The sequence below is a fragment of the Gracilinanus agilis genome, chromosome 2 (genome assembly GCF_016433145.1).
Source record: "Gracilinanus agilis isolate LMUSP501 chromosome 2, AgileGrace, whole genome shotgun sequence".
NCBI lineage: Eukaryota > Metazoa > Chordata > Mammalia > Didelphimorphia > Didelphidae > Gracilinanus > Gracilinanus agilis.
This window is the reverse complement of record NC_058131.1, coordinates 526,644,963-526,658,018: the sequence shown is the minus strand read 5'-3', so window position 1 is coordinate 526,658,018 and position 13,056 is coordinate 526,644,963. Positions and strand designations below refer to the sequence as shown.

The window sequence follows — 13,056 nt, the reverse complement described above, 5'->3', positions numbered from 1 at the left end:
GTTACTTGACTAGTTCAGTGATAGATTTAATCAATTTAGAAGTTTAAAACAGACCATGAAAATAATTAAGTATCCTGATGTAGTAGTCTACAGTAGTTTGGAATTAAATGGTTTCCAATGGATGCAAATTGATGATTTGTAGATGCAACTTGCAGAATTTCAAGAAAGCACCTGGGTTCAGGTGTTTGTCAACTTGAGGTCAAAGCTTGAGAATCTGGAAAGGTGCTGCTTGGAGAATCAAGAGGCGTGCCACTAGGAACAGGAAATTTGGAGTGCCTGGAACCGATTACCAGACACTTTTAGTAACCTGAAAAATATAGCAATGGCTTTACTCACAATTTTTCCCTCTAAGTACTTTTGTGAGACCTTATTCTCAGCATTAAATAATATCAAAAGCAACATAAGAAACAGATTGACAGATGAAGTTAGTAGTGCTTGCTTGGGCTTAAAGTGTATAAAATACCAACCTTCAATTGAAGATTTAGTGGCTAAATGAATTTTCATTAGCCAATGAAATCCAGCAACAAAAAAGTCACTAGTAGGCAGGTTAGTTAAAGAATTCCCCCTCCCCCTCAATTATCTTAGTTCATGGCCACCTATACAAGTTAAATAATATCAACACCAACAAAAGAAACCAATCGACAGGTGAACAAAGAAGTCACTAAGCAGGTAAGTTAAATAATTAGTTTTTTGGTTTATTAAATAGATATATATTACAATTATACATTTTTTAAAATTTAAACTATAAATATCATGAAATTATGGTTTTTTTCTCGAAGTGACACACCACCCAAGTTATGCTTGGTTTTTTGGTGAATTTTGGCACACCAAGCTCATTGCCCTATATCATTTCCTATTGTAATTTTCTAAAACTTTTTTTCTGCCTTCAAACCTTTACACGATAGGAGGTGACCTTCCTTACCCTTTTAGCTTATTGAGAAGATTGAGACCATTTGAGAAAGGGCAGTAACTCTGGAATCAGAGGACCTGGGAACATATTCCACCTCTGATGCTTACAAACTGGGTAATCTTGGGCAAACCACATTGACCTTTCTGGGCTGAATTTTCTTCATCTGTAAAATGAGGGAGTTGGATTAGATGACTTTTAAGGTCTCTTCCTTTTCTGTGATTTTATAATCCTGTAATAACTTCCTTCATGCACTCTTCAAAACTTTCTGGCACTAACATCTGTTTTTTTTCTTCCTCCACTTCTCCTGTTTCATAATAATGAGCACCCTTTGAGGAAAAATAAGTTTGCCAGATAGGTGACTCATTGAATAGAATGGCAGGCCTGGAGTTGGGATGGGGATCTGGTTTAAAATTTGACCTCAGGGGGGCAGCTGGGTAGCTCAGTGGAGTGAGAGTCAGGCCTAGAGACAGGAGGTCCTAGGTTCAAACCCGGCCTCAGCCACTTCCCAGCTGTGTGACCCTGGGCAAGTCACTTGACCTCCATTGCCCACCCTTACCACTCTTCCACCTATAAGACAATACACTGAAGTACAAGGGTTAAAAAAAAAAAAAAATTTGACCTCAGGCACTTCCTAGTTGTGTGGCCTTGGGCAAAACAGCAAGTCACTTTACTCTGTTCTAGCCCTTGCCTTTCTTTCTTTTTTTAAAATTTAAATTTAAAATTTTTTTCTAATATTACATGATTCTTTTTGTCTCCCTCATCCCTTCCCTTACCCCTCCTGGAGTTGACAAGCAATTCCACTGAAGCCCTTGCCTTTCTGGTTTAGAGTTGTTATTAAGACAGAAAATAAGGTTATTGTTTAAAAAAATAAGTTTACTTTGGGGTATGTTGATTTTGACATGAAGTCTGATAAGCAGTTGGAGATGAGAATCTTCTACAATTTAGGAGAAAGGTCAGTATTGGAGTGACAGATTGGGGAGTCATCTGCTTAGAGAGAATTGAAGCTTCAAGAATGATTTCAGTGGAAACAGCTGTTCTGATGATTCACTAACCACTACACTAGAATCTTTCATTTCCTGACTTTCCATTTTCCCAACTTATTCTTCAGTAGCCTTGGATAATCTTCATTCCAGTTTTTCTGTTCCTGTTTTAGACTGTTGAATGTTCCTGGAGAAAGTAATGAAATAAAGATGATTCTCCTTTATAAATTGGTAGTGCATAATGACTTCTCACTACCATTCCACCTTCCTCCTAGTCTATCTCATATTGACTCTCATTCTCCAATGACTATCCTAACAATTTCCCTTTACAGTCATGCCCTAGACAGCATATGCATTCTCTCACCTTCTCTTTCTTTGTACCTCAAAACATCTCAATATCCACATCCATTTTTTTAAACTGGTTAAGTATCTTTATTTTCATGGAGGTAATTATTAATTATCTTACTATTATTCAGTCATCCAAAAATTATGTTCAAACAAATGTCTGTAGAATAAAACAAAATGTGACATCAGACCCATACCAAAAAGTACTAATATAGCCACTGGATAGCACCTTGATGGGAATTGTCCTGTATTTGCAAAATTACTCCTGGATATTATTTGGGATTTTAGAAGCAACACTGTCCAGAGGCTACCAATGACAATTCGTTAGGGAGTCATAAAGCTCTTCATTTCCCACCATAAACTCCTTGTTTAGATTCTTAGTACCCAAATGAACCTGTGGATGTTCAATTTGCTTCTCATCATTATTTGTAGTCCAAGCCTCTGACACAACTGGAATTTCAGTTAGATCTTTATAGTGTTCTCCTTTGCAGAGGAGACATTCCGAATGTTCCCATAACATATACAATTATAATTATACTCAAAATAAGGTTCAAAATCTGACTGCAAATTATAGGTCTGGTTCTGTTGGTAATGGGTATCAGTGTGATCAAGTTGTAACTTAGTCTTCATCTGTTGCCAGTATCAGAAATAATTGCTTTGTTGAATTAAATCAAAGTCTACAGAACTGGAACTTCATTAATGTTAACTTCACTAACATTTATTGAGATTGGTTTATAATTTTCCTGATGTTTTTGATTTTTCTGGGTTAGGTATCAGTATCATAAAAGGAGTTAGATAAAACTCTTTCTTTACCTGTTATTTTAAAAAAAGTATAATATAATAATTAGTTGATTCTTAAATTCTTGGTAGAATTCACTTGTAAATCCATCTGGTCCTGATGCTGTTTCCTTAGGAAGTTCATTTATAACTTGTTCAATACATCCATTATTTATTTACTCATCTCAGAAATTCCATTCATAGTAGTTACAAAATATATAACATTTCTGTGAGCTAATACTAACAGGACTACACTCAGGATTTGAATAAATACAACCATATAACACTTTAGTGTAATATAAGCTTATTAAATAATTAAAGAAATATTCATTGTTTATGGTTACTTCCCACCAATGTAATAAAAATTATGATTTTATTTAACTTGTCAGAGCAGGGGTCTGCAACATATGGCTCTCAAGCCATGTCTGGCTCTACCTCCCGACCAACCAGTCTGGGCAGAGCCCCAGGATGTGCCCCAGGGGGGCCTTCAGCCCCCACCCCATATTCCAGCACCCTCTGCTTCCATCCTCCTCCTTCCTTATGGCTCTCATGTTCAAAAAGGTTGACAAAGGGGGCAGCTGGGTAGCTCAGTGGATTGAGAGCCAGGCCTAGAGACGGGAGGTCCTAGGTTAAAATCTGACCTCAGACACTTCCCAGCTGTGTGACCCTGGGCAAGTCACTTGACCCCCATTGCCCACCCTTACCACTCTTCTACCAAGGAACCAATACACAGAAGTTAAGGGTTTAAAACAAATATTTAAAAAAAAAAATTAAAAAAAAAAAGGTTGACAAAGAGGTTGTTGACCTCTGACAGTCAGAGGAACAAGACTAAACTCCTTTGAGATATATATTTTTTGTCTTATTTTGAATTGAACTATGAATTTGAATTGAACTATTTGAATTGAATTGTGATTGGTTCCTGAGATGGGATGTAGGAGAGCTAGTGGGTGGAGAAAATTGCTTATAAGGCAAGACCAAGGCACTGTGTGTTCTGCCCTCTTGCAAGAGAGCTCTCGCTCTCTCGCTCTCTCGCCCTCTCCCTCTCGCTCTCTCGCTCTCGCTCTCTCTCTGAAACTTGGAACCTAAAGGAACCCCTGTGGTGGTGAGCTTCATCTATCAAATGGCAAAGAGTATTTAGCTAAGCAATTCTTTACCTCTTTCCTACATTTCTTTCTCTTTACTATCACTACTTTGATGTAATAAAGCTACTAGTAGCTTCATGATTTCATTTTAACTATTATATAAGACAAATTTGACGTTTGAAATCAGGCTTACTATTTTTCTCTCCAAAGTTGTTTTTTCTTTTTCTTTTTTTCTTTTTACATTGTGGGCCAGTGTGTTATAATGCAGATCCTGGGCAGTTTCAGTTGACTTCATCCCCAGATGTGGTCTTTGGGAAAGGGTGCTCTATTTAGAGGGAGACCTAGGGGTAGGTAGGTGTCTCAGTGGGTAAGAGTCAGATCTGGAAATGGGAGGGCCTCAGTTCAAATTTGGTCTCAGATTAGCTTTGTAACTCTGGGCAAATCACTTAATCTCAACTGCCTAGCTCTGTCTTGGAACTAATACTTACTATTGATGCTAAGTCAGAAGGTAAGGGCTTAAAAAAAAAGGGTGACCTCAGATCTCAGGGAACCTCCTTGGAGAGTTCTTTTGCTTGAGGGTCACTGAATCTGATTTTAATAAAGTAATTGCAGGCTCTGAGTGGTCCTTTGCTTTGAATTTACAACTCTTCTTTAAACACTTCACTTTTTTTTGACATCAGTGACATCATGTTTCCGCCCATCTGCTAAATCTGAGACCTCAGTATCATCTTTTTTTTTCCATATATTAATATTTTTTTTTAGAAAAGTTAACATGGTTACATGATTTATGCTCTTTACTTTTCCTTCCCCCCCTCCCCCCCTCCCATGGCCGATATGCATTTCTACTGGTTTTATCAGTATCATCTTTGATCCTTCTCACTTTCCCACCCACAGTCAGTTCTTAAGACCTATCAGTTCTAAATGAAACCTTTGCTATGGCTTCTTTCCTGCTTCTACCACTGAAGTACAGCCATTCATTGTCATTTTCCTGGGCTGCTGAGATAGTGAAACAGTGCTTTCTGCTTATATTCTTTGTCCCTTCTAATTCATCCTTCATATAACTGCTGAACTATCTTCTTTACCACAGCTCTAGTCATGAGGGCAGAGACGATGCCATAGCCAAGTTAGTATCTTTTTTTTTTTTTAAACCCTTAACTTCTGTGTATTGGCTCCTTGGTGGAAGAGTGGTAAGGGTGGGCAATGGGGGTCAAGTGACTTGCCCAGGGTCACACAGCTGGGAAGTGTCTGAGGCAGGATTTGAATCTAGGACCTCCTGTTGCTAGGCCTGACTCTCAATCCACTGAGCTACCCAGCCCCCCCCCCCAAGTTAGTATCTACTCATGCCTATCATAGATTGGAATGCAGTAGATGCATAAATGTTTGTTAAATTGAATGAAAAACAGTTCCTCCCTAATTGATATACTATCTCACTTTCCACAGAAGCTATTCCAGCCTTATCTTCTCATTTTTAGCCTCCTATCCCTTCAACTGAAGACATCATCTCTAACTTTACTGGAAAAATTAAATCATTCATCTTGAGTTCTATTTTCCTTTCTCCTAATGTTGAAATTCCACTTGACATTATTCCCTAATTTTTCCTCCTTTTTTTGAAGCTCTGATAATGAGGTGGCCAGGGCCAACCCTACATGTGCTTTCCCGCCCCTTCTTTCATAATTCTTTCCACCTGCTAGTCTCCTAATTATTCTTGAACATGACCTATTTTTTCCTGGCCTCTGAGACTTTTTTCATACTGTTTCCTGTGGCCTAGAATGTCCCTTTTCCCCTTTTATGTGTACCCTTTCTTGATCACAGCCCTTTAATCACTAATATCTCCCTATCTACTCTGTATCCATTTTGACTGCCTTCAGACATGCCCTAGTCTCTCCCATACTTAAAAACCCTTCACTAGATTTTGTCAGTTCCTCAGGCAATCATATATTTCTCTTCCTTTTCTCAGACAAACTTTTAAAAGATATTTTATTTTACCAATTACATATAATAACAATTTTGCAAATTAAGTTTTCTGAAGTTTATTTGATCCAAATTTTCTGCCTCCTTCCCCCTTCCTGGAACTGGTAAGCAATTTGATCTGGGTTATTTGTGTATTATCATGCATAAATAGTTCCATATTGTTCATTTTTGTAAGAGATACTCATATAAAACCAAACCCCAAAATAAAAACCCAAATAAACTAAAGGGAAAAATGGCATGCTTTCACCTGCATTCTGACTCCAACAGTTCATTCTCTGGAGGGAGATAGCATTCTTTGTCATAAGTTCCTCAGAATTGTCCTGGATCATTGTATTGCAATAGAGTAGCTAAGTCTTTAACAGTTGATCATTCCATGATATTGCTGTTACTGTGTACAGTGTTCTCTTGGTTCTGCATCAGTTCATGTGGGCCTTTCCAGCTCTTTTTGAAATCATTCAGACAAGTTTTTAAAAACAGTGTTCATTCATTGCCTCTACTTGACTCACTTCACTCATAATTCAACCCTTGAAATCTAGCTTTGAACTTCATTACTCAACTTAAACTTCTACCCATTGTTCTTCAGAATGGTTGGACTAGTTCACAACTCTACCCACACTACATTAGTGTCCCAATTTTCCCATATCTCCTTTAACATTTGTCATTTTCCTTTTCTGTAATATTAGCCAATCTGATAGGTGGTACCTCAAAGTTGTTTTATTTTGCAATTTTCTAATCAGTAGTGATTTGGAGTATTTTTTTCATATGACCATAGATAGCTTTGATTTCGTCTAATGAAAACTGCCTGTTTGTGTCCTTTGACCATTTATCAATTGAGGAATGGCTTATGTTCTTATAAATTTGACTCAGTTCTCTATATTTGAGAAATTAGGCCTTTATTAGAGACCTCTTGCTGTAAATTTTTTCTCCAGTTTTTTACTTTTCTTCTAGTCATTGGTAGGGTTTGTACAAACCCTTTTTAATTTAATGTAATCAAAATTACCCATTTTACATCTTGTAATGCCCTCCATCTCTTGTTTGGTCATAAATTCTTCCCTCATCCATAGATCTGACAGGTAAAATTTTCTGAGGTCTCCCAGTTTGCTCATGGTATTACCTTTTATATGATGTATCACCCTAAATCACATACCTATTTTGATCTTATCTTGGTGTATGATGTGAGATGTTGGTCTAAAACTAGTTTTTACCAAACTGCTTTCCAGTTTTCTTAGCAGTTTTTGTCAAATAGTGAATGGGGCCTTTGTTGTGGCACTGATAATGTACACTCCTAGTGGGTATAAAAGACCTGGAGGCCTGTATAAATTCCTGGGAAGAAATTGGAGAATCTCAGAAATGGAAAAGACTTCAGAGATAATTTAGCCTATCTATACCTGTATAAGAATCCAACCTATTTACATACTTGATAAGTGATTATCTTGCTTATTCTTAAAGACTTACTCTGAGAGGAAACCCATTCCATAACTTTTCTGATGCCTTCCTCTACTCATTCCCCCTTCCCCTCAAAAGCAATCCATTATGCTTTTGGATCCTTCTGATGGTTATAAAGTCTTCTCTTTTGCTATTGCCATTATGTGAATTACTATTCTACTATGAACCTAGTTCCTAGCATCTAAGGTTTCTTGTTTTAGATTATATGTAGTAAGGAAACTGAATATTCCTTGCAGTCCTAAAAAGACTGTGATTCTGAATTTGGGGCCTATAAGTGGCATCTATAGGGTCCTAAAGTGAAAGGAGTCAAGTGTGATGAGTAAAAGAACCTTTCTCAAGGAATTAAATTGAACAACTGTGCTGTGGTTGCCACAACATTCTTATTTTTAGTTCTTAAATTAATCCAGATATGTTTAATACTAGAAATGGATACAAAATAGCCGACTAAATTAGGACTATTCTAAGCTTTCTTTTTAGATCTATCCTTTGTTGTTTCTCTTAAGAGAGAGGAGATTAGAAATTCCACTCTGGTTCTGAAAGCTGGCTGAATCTAGGGCTCATCAGGTGCTCAGCATCTATCTCATTAGCAGCTTGGTTGTTCAGAAACTCTTGTTTGTGAGGCTTAAAAAAGACAGTTGCATTGTTGGTTGAGTTAGGGAGGTTCTTTGTACTTCTTCCCCAACACTAAAGCATAAGTGAACCAAAATGAAGGTGGTAGTTTGGCTGAGCTTTGAGAAGTGATCCCTAAATGAGTTACTCAGAAAGGTAAACCACATGTACCTGTAAGAGAACTCCAAAGATAAACTTGACCCCCACAGTTTTGCCTAAGGATTAATCGTTATTGATATTGTTTTGACATGTATACATTAGCATTAGAGAAAGGAAAGCAAAATTTGAATATACTAATTTGTGAAGGATAATTTTTTTTCTTAAGGTTTACATTGATACTTAGGGCATGGGGGTGACTGAGCTCTAGAAAACTATGGCACTCTATTAGTATATATAAGATCACATAAAAAATCTACAGGAAAAGAGGAGGAAAAATAACTTTCAGATCAGTAGTTTGGAGGAAAAATTACAGCTAATTAATGGATGAAGCAGATGACAAGTGATAAAATAGTCATTTCTGAATATTTGAAATTGAAAAGCATTTACACAAAAAAATCCTTATGTTTGAATACAAAGAGAAGCCATTGATGGAGGGAAGGGGGGAAATCTGTGTAGCAGATAGGACTGATGGAGGTCTGATAGCCAAAATACACAGGAATTTAATATAAATATATAAGACCAAAAATCATTCTTGTATAGATGAGTAGTTAGAGAATATGAACAGTTTTAAAACATTTTTAAAATGTACAATGCATATGTAAATAATAAAAAATATAAAAATGTTCCTAATTACTAATAATAGGAAAAATACAAATTAAAGCAGCAAATTTTGCTTCATGACATTTGATTGGCAAAGAAAAGTCAGGTCAAATGACTAGTGAGAACTATAACATTCAGTTGCTCTTCTTGCTATGCAAGTTAAGGGATAGGGCTGTGTTGGTGAACCTATGGCATACTTGCCAGAGTGTGCTTTAGGGGTCTGCTCCCCTCCCCCTCTCTACTTCACCTGAAGACAGTTTTCACATGACCTGCCCCTCTGTCCAGCAGCCCAAAGGGAATGCGTCCTCCCTCCCCTGTCTGGGGTAAGGCAGGGGACTCACATGTGGTGTGAGGTTTGCATTTGGGCACTTGGTTGCTAAGATCTCTAATAGGTTCATCTTCACTAGGATAGGGTGATCACCCTCCCTACCCTCCAGTTTTCAATATGCCATAATCTCTTCAATTAAAATATAAATTATCAAGGAATTATGAAAATGTGCTTTTTATGAAGAAATTTAACAAACATATACCTATAATCAGGATTGGTCACTTATAAGGAAAACCTGCTACACTATGAACAATATTTTGATTACTAGTTTCTATGAATTCAGCTTACCCTTGGTTGTATTTTTGTTGTACTTTGTGTTTAAAGGTACCAGGGACTAGATATGCTCTTAATCAGATCAGCACCTTTTCCTGGCACCACCCTTAGCCTGTTTAGCCTCCTGTAATATTTATATTTATCTCTCTCTCCCTTTTTTTTTCAATAATTTTTATTTTTTAGAAAAGTTATCATGGTTACATGATTCATGTTCTTACTTTCCCCTTAATCCCCCGACCTCCCCCCCCCCAATAGCCGATGCGCATTTACCCTGGTTTTAACATGTGTCATCGATCAAGACTTATTTCCAAATTGTTGATAGTTGCATTGTTGTGGTAGTTTCGGGTCTACATCCCCAATCATGTCCGCCTCAACCCATGTTTTCAAGCAGTTGCTTTTCTTCTGTGTTTCCTCTCCTGTAGTTCTTCCTCTGTATGTGGCTAGCGTTCTTTTCCATAAGTCCCTCAGAATCGTTATGGATCATTGCATTGCTGCTAGTACAGAAGTCCATTACATTCTATTTTACCACAGTGTATTGGTCTCTGTGTACAATTCTGCTCCTTTCACTTTGCATCAATTCCTAGAGGTCTTTCCAGTTCACATGGAATTCCTCCAGTTTATTATTCCTTTTAGCGCAATAATATTCCATCACCAGCATATACCACAGTTTGTTCAGCCATTCCCCAATAGAAGGGCATACCCTCGTTTTCCAGTTTTTTGCCACCATAAAGAGCACAGCTATAAATATTTTTGTACAAGTCTTTATGATTTCTTTGGGGTACAGACCCAACAATGGTATGGCTAGATCAAAGGGCAGGCATTCTTTTATAGCCCTTTGAGTGTAGTTCCAAATTGCCATCCAGAATGGTTGGATCAGTTCACAACTCCACCAGGAATGCATTAATGTCCCAATTTGGCCACATCCCCTCCAACATTCATTACTCTCCCCTTCTATCATTTTAGCCAATCTGCTAGGTGTGAGGTGATACCTCAGAGTTGTTTTGATTTGCATTTCTCTAATTAATACATATTTAGAGCACTTTCTCATGTGCTTATTGATAGTTTTGATTTTTTTTTTATCTGAAAATTGCCTATTCATGTCTCCTGTCCATTTTTCAATTGGGGAATGGCTTGATTTTTTATACAATTGATTTAACTCCTTGTATATTTGAGTAATTAGACCCCTGTCAGAGTTTTTTGTTATAAAGATTTTTTTTCCCAATTTGTTGTTTCCCTTCTGATTTTGGTTGCATTGTTTTTGTTTGTACAAAAGCTTTTTAATTTAGTGTAATCAATCATCCCATTCATATTCAGAGTTATAATTATCAGTTGTGTATTCCCCAACATTTTGGTATCCTCTCTTAGTTCTACCCCTTCTTCTTAGGCTATTTCCTTTTAAACCAGTAACCCTTGTCCCCTCCCTTGATTTGCTACCCTTTCTATCCCCTCCCTTGTTATTCCCCTCTTTTTATTTTTAAGGCCTAATGAATTCCCTCTCCCTTCTCTTCCCCTCCCTTTTTTGACCACCACATCCTCTGCTCCCCTTGGTTTATCCCTTCTGACTTTCTCAGTAGGGTTAGATGGAATTCTATATCTCAGTGGATATAGCTACTCTTCCCTCTCAGGGTTAATTCCACTGAGAGTAAGGTTTAAATATTACCTCTTAATGTTCTCTTCCTCTCCTTCTTATAATAGTATTTATCCCCTCCCCTTCCCATGCCCTCTTTGTGTGTAAGAGAATATCCTATTTTTCTTATTCATTCGAGTTTCTCTTGGTGTCCTCTACTATTCACCTCCCTCTTTCCCAACCACCCCCTTATCATCTTAGACCATTTAGTACTCCAACCTCTCCCTGTGAATAATTCTTCTAATTACTATAATAGTGGATACTATAATAGTGAATAGAGTTCACTACAGAGAATTACACATAACATTTCTCCATATAGGAATACAAATAATTAGATCTTATTGAAGCCCTTAAAGAGGCAAATTTTAAAATACGAGTTTTCTTTCTTTCCCCTCTGTTTCTTACTTACCTTTTCATGTTTCTCTTGGTTTTTGTGGTTGGATAGTGAACTTTCCATTTAGTCCTGGTCTTTCTGTGCAAATACTTGGAAATCTTCTATCTTATTGAATACCCATACTTTCCTCTGGAAGTATATAGTCATTTTTGATGGGTAGGTGATCCTTGGTTGTAGATTCTCATGCCTTTCTGAATATCATATTCCAAGCCTTGTGGTCTTGTAGTGTGGAGGCTGCCAGATCCTATGTGATCCTGATTGGTGCTCCTTGATATCTGAATTGTCTCTTTCTGGCTTCTTGTAAAATTTTTCCTTTTACTTGGAAGCCCTTAAATTTGGCTATTATATTCCTGGGGGTTGTTTTTAGGGTTTAGTGTAGAGGGCGATCTATGGATCCTTTCAATGTCTATATTAAATCCCTGTTGTTGTAGAACATCAGGGCAATTTTGCTGAATAATTTCCTTTAGTATGGAGTCCAAATTTCTATTAATTTCTGCTTTTTCAGGAAGACCAATGATTCTCAAATTATCTCTTCTAGACCTGTTTTCTTGATCTGTCAATTTCTCAGTGAGATATTTCATGTTTCCTTCTATTTTATCAGTCTTTTGACTTTGCTTTGTTTGTTCTTGTTGTCTTGAGAGATCATTGGCTTCTACTTGCCCAATTCTTGTCTTTAGAGACTGGTTTTCTGCTATATTCTTTTGATTTTCCTTTTCGATTTGGTCTATCCTGTTTTCCAGCTGTTTGAGTTTGGTCTCCAATTTGCTCATCAATTCTTTTGATTTGGGGGCATCTTTTTCTAATTGCCCAATTCTAGCCTTTAGAGACTGTTTTTTGGCTATAATCTTTTGGTTTTCCTTTTGAATCTGGTCTGTTTGGTTCTTCAAGGCTTCCAGCTGGTCATTTCTGGTCTTCAGTTTGCTTATCAATTCATTTAATTTCTGAGCTTTACTTTCTAATTGTGAAATTCTGCCTTTTAAACTGTTATTTTCTTCCTAGTTCTTTACCATCTTTCTTATAATCTCAGATTTGAAATCTTCAATAGCTTGTGACCAGTTTTCATTTTTTTTGGGAAGGTTTGGATATGATTACTTGTTTGTTCTCCTCTGCTGTTTGCTGTTGTCTGGATTTTTTCTGTGTAAAAGTTGTCAAGTGTTAAAAGATTTCTTCTTGATCTTTCTCTTCTTGGGTTCTTGTCTCTGGCTTGCCATTGTTAGCCCAGAGCCCTCTCAGCTTTATCTTCACGCCCAGGATCTGTCTGTACTTTTTGGGCTCCTGAGGTCTCAGGTCTAGTTGTTCTCAGGGTCAAGCCTCCTGGTGGTCCCCTTGCTTGTTCCTCTGCCCGAAGCTCCTTTAACAGTCTCAGCGCGCTGCTTCCACAGTCATGCACACCTCTGCACTGGGTCCCCACCCACTGTCCCAGCCTGTGCTCAGAGTCTGTGTCTGCAGCTGTGACCCTGCCTGTGTTCAGGATCTGTGTTCAAGTCCACGTGTTCTTTAGCCTCTTGGGGTCTTAAGTCTTGCTGCTCTCAGGAACAGGTCCTGGTGACCCCAG

The 13,056-nt window shown here is 37.6% G+C and overlaps 1 protein-coding gene across 1 annotated transcript in view; it reads left to right on the top strand.

The window, feature by feature from the left end:
* SNAP23 (synaptosome associated protein 23) overlaps window positions 1–13,056 on the top strand; it is a 72,830-nt gene that overhangs the window by 37,176 nt on the left and 22,598 nt on the right. The gene's annotated exons all lie outside the window — the stretch shown is intronic.